The following is a 3,736-nucleotide window of genomic DNA, read 5'->3' on the forward strand; positions in this document are numbered from 1 at the left end:
GCCCTGGGCAGAGCCCTCGCCGCTTCCGAGGCTGCTCACAAGAGCTGAAAAGCCACAGCACGGAAGCAGCCGCTCGCTGCTGCAATTCACCAACCCCAGCTGCCAGCACAGCCGACTCGCCCAGCTCGGGCAGAGCAGCCAGTGCTTCCAAACTCTTTCAAGCCAAATGAAGCAGCAAAGCATAAGAAAAAAATACTCAGAATTAAAGGAGCAATGGCTGGGTGCAGCCCTGGGGACTGTAAAAGATGAGCAGCAATCTGGCAGGAGTGCAGCAGCAAATGCTTAGGCAGGCTGCACTCAGCTCTGCTTCTGGTTCAGCCACTGCAAGGGGAGATGTGTGACCACAACCTCCTGAGGTCAGAGCATGAACCAAGCTGAGAATAACCCATAAACATGGGGGGCTGGCTTTTGATATATTTTTTTCAGTCAGGAAGTGTTCATTGCTCTGCTCACCACAGTTTGATGTTGTAGCTGTAAATGATAATCACCTCTGGCTGCTCCTACCCTTGTCTGTCCCTACACTCCTCTTTCTGGATTTACCTGGGCAAAAGCAGGACACAGCTGTGCCTGGGTAAAAGAAAGAGAACTACAAAAGGCTCCGATCTCTACAAACCAATTTCTGCTCTGTGTTTGAAGACTATCACAAAAGTCAGAAAGTTACTTCATTTTTAGACTGAGAAACTATGACTGCATTTCATTATCAGCCACTTTGACAATCAGAAGGATACACTTATGGCGAACTAGACCATTATTCAGATCTGCTGTGTAGATCTGATTTAGAATCTGGACTTTCAGAGCACACAGATGCTCTGAGTGCTCGAATACATCAAGGGACTCCTGATAAGGAGCTACCCCAGAGCGAGACTACCAGAGCTTCCCCCAGAGAGCTCTAGAGGGCACACAGCATTCAGATTCTGCATAGAACAGTTTGCAAAACTGCTTTTGGTTTCCTGGAGTTCACAGGAAACCTCTGCACCATTAAAACTTTTGAGAAAATATTAAAAGCATTTTTCTGTGGTCATACAAGTTAAAGTATAATCCTTCCATGTGCTTAAGCTTTCTAAGGTATAGATATAAAAACTACACATAGCAAGCTGTGATTACTGCAGAAGGCAATCAGAGATTAGAATGTTAACTCTTTTTTGAAGACTTTGAGTTAGTTGTAAAATTTTCTTTTTTGAAAAATTAAGATATTTGACACAGAAGCAGAAGGTCCAGATGTAATGAAGGAAGCTGGCCTCCCAGTACAAGTTTTAGCAGCTTGCAGGGAAAACAGACAGCCCAACCTTCCTCACAATTTCCATGTCAGATCTGAAAAGCCATGTCCACCAAGAATAAAAATTAGGCATGTTCTCTTGGGTTTTCAAGTTGTCATATCCATGCAGAACTTCACTGTGCACTCCACTGAAGCTATTTTCATTTCTCCCACGTGTTCAACTTGCTGCATTTAAAATGGTTTTCACTTCTTGCCCCATAGCACATCTTTGCACCACTTCAGTTTTTAGCTGGCCTATTTATAATTTTTGGTATTATTTATAATAGTATAATTCTCTAACTAATAATGATTGTTTGTTTATAAATGGCTGCATAGTTTTTACAGCAATTCCAGTTTTAAGCGGAGAGCCAGAACATGATCAGCCCCATGCTTCAGGCTTGAGCAGCATAGATTGAAGGCTGAAAACCAAAAGTTCCTCAAATAAGAAGGTAGAGGCTCCATAGGAGTCCCAGTTTTGCATCTCTTGACTTTTTCCTGTTTTTTACTGGAAACTGGCATTATTCCTTACTCATAGCAGTTACATGGCAACAATGGACATACCTACAAGATGTCTTGAGGCATTTATTACACAACACTCATACCAAAGCCATATAATTCTATTTTAACTATTAATTTCAAGGCTGGTGTGCTGGGGTCATTCTCTTGTGGTGGTGAAAGCACAAATACACACCATAAACAATTGTGAAAAAAGGCTTTAAGGCAGGATTTACAGCCAGACGCCAACACCATGGAGCCACATTTTGATGGGAAATGAATTCCAGAGCTTAATGGTAAAACATGTGCTTCATCCCCTTGGATGGGCATTTGGGATATAGGATTCTTGTTTGGCTAAGCCTAGGAAGTAAACTCATGGATAAATAGAAATTTCTTCATTTGAATTATGGAGAAAGAACTAGTCAGATCAATTTAAAATGTGCCAAATTGTTTCAGCTAATATTTCCCTTATTTATGATAATAGACTCCATGTCAGAAAAAGGCCTGTAGAATAAGGGGGAGAATCGGATTGAATTACAGAATATTTAACCTAACTTGCTCTAGAAATAGACCTAAAATAGGAATAAAAATAGGGATATAATTTTTTAAAAGGACAGTTTATCTCTAGAACAAGGCTATTCTCTTATGTTCCATGTAATTTTACAGAACTTTTGCTCTCTTTTAATTCAGTTTTGTAGAACTCTTCGTTTTTTTTTCATGCAAATACATTGAGATTTTTATATTGAAATCTTCAGTTAAGACTGAAAAATAGCAAAGAATTTCCAGTCCAATAAGCAATAGGAAGAAGAAAAATTTGCTGAGAAGACAAAAACACTTTTGTTACTGAAAAAAATTTTGCAGCCTTGTAAGCTCTTAGAAGTTTAGCAGACTCTGAGCTGATAGGGAATAGTTAAAAAGTGGTGCAGCTCCCTAAGGACCAGTGGTGCTATTCCAGTACTCAACACTCCACTCAAGTTTAGGCTTGGGAATTTGAGCCAGAACTTTTGAAATTGAGCTCCACTCGTTCCATGTTCCACCTCACATGTACCACCATAAAAAACAGTTTATTAGGCATAAAACATACTGTGCTGGGACAAACACAAAAAGAACACCTGCCTTTGATGATTATGAGTAGATACTTAAAAAGAGAGTTTAGGGGGAAAAAAAAGCAGCAGCATATTATTTGAAATTGTTTTTCGCTTAATATTTTAACTTAAGTTTCACCCCCAAAAATTTATCTACTGTTTCAAGAGCATAGATGGGAAGCTAGCGAAACTGAGATCTACCTGGCAGAACTGCTCTGTCTTCAGAGTCCCACAGGTCAGTGTGGGATTAGGAATAACCTCACCCCAGTGCCAAGAAGAGAGCTCCATAAGGTGCATGATAGGGGTTAAAACAAGCCCTGTGACCATAGCAGAGAAACCACCTAAAACTTTCCCTCAAATCTGATGCAGCCAAAACATCTGCCTCTCACCCCATAAACGTCCCTACACTTCTGTTCCCTTTATGACAAAGGAATGGGCCTTTTAAGGCACTTTTAATAGCCAGCAGCTGTTGGCCTGTCAAATGCCACATCTGGAGAAGCTGTGTGCTGTTAATGTGAGCAGAAACAATTATTCCTTAATACTTTTGCTTAATTTTAAGAATTACACAAATGACAACAAAAGGGGGGCATGTTCTTAATGGAAACACATCTGGTTTCCTCTGAAAATAAAACAGCCAAAAAAAGAAAAAAAAAACAACCCAAAAGGGGGGGGGCAGTGATTAAGTGAAGCAGCATCTATAACCCATCCCAGCTCAGTGAGGAGAAGGAAAGATACTAATGGTATACAGGCAACTCAGTGTCTCTCAGTGTTTGACTACTCCCCTCAGGAAATTTGCAACATGCAAGAAGACCATGGCTGTTGGTTTGCATTAAATGATGTTACTTATCACATGGTGCTGTTCCCTCTGTGCCTGGATATTCCTGTCCCTTGGGAAGTTTCC

This window comes from Melospiza melodia, chromosome 5 (genome assembly GCF_035770615.1).
Source record: "Melospiza melodia melodia isolate bMelMel2 chromosome 5, bMelMel2.pri, whole genome shotgun sequence".
NCBI classification, from domain to species: domain Eukaryota; kingdom Metazoa; phylum Chordata; class Aves; order Passeriformes; family Passerellidae; genus Melospiza; species Melospiza melodia.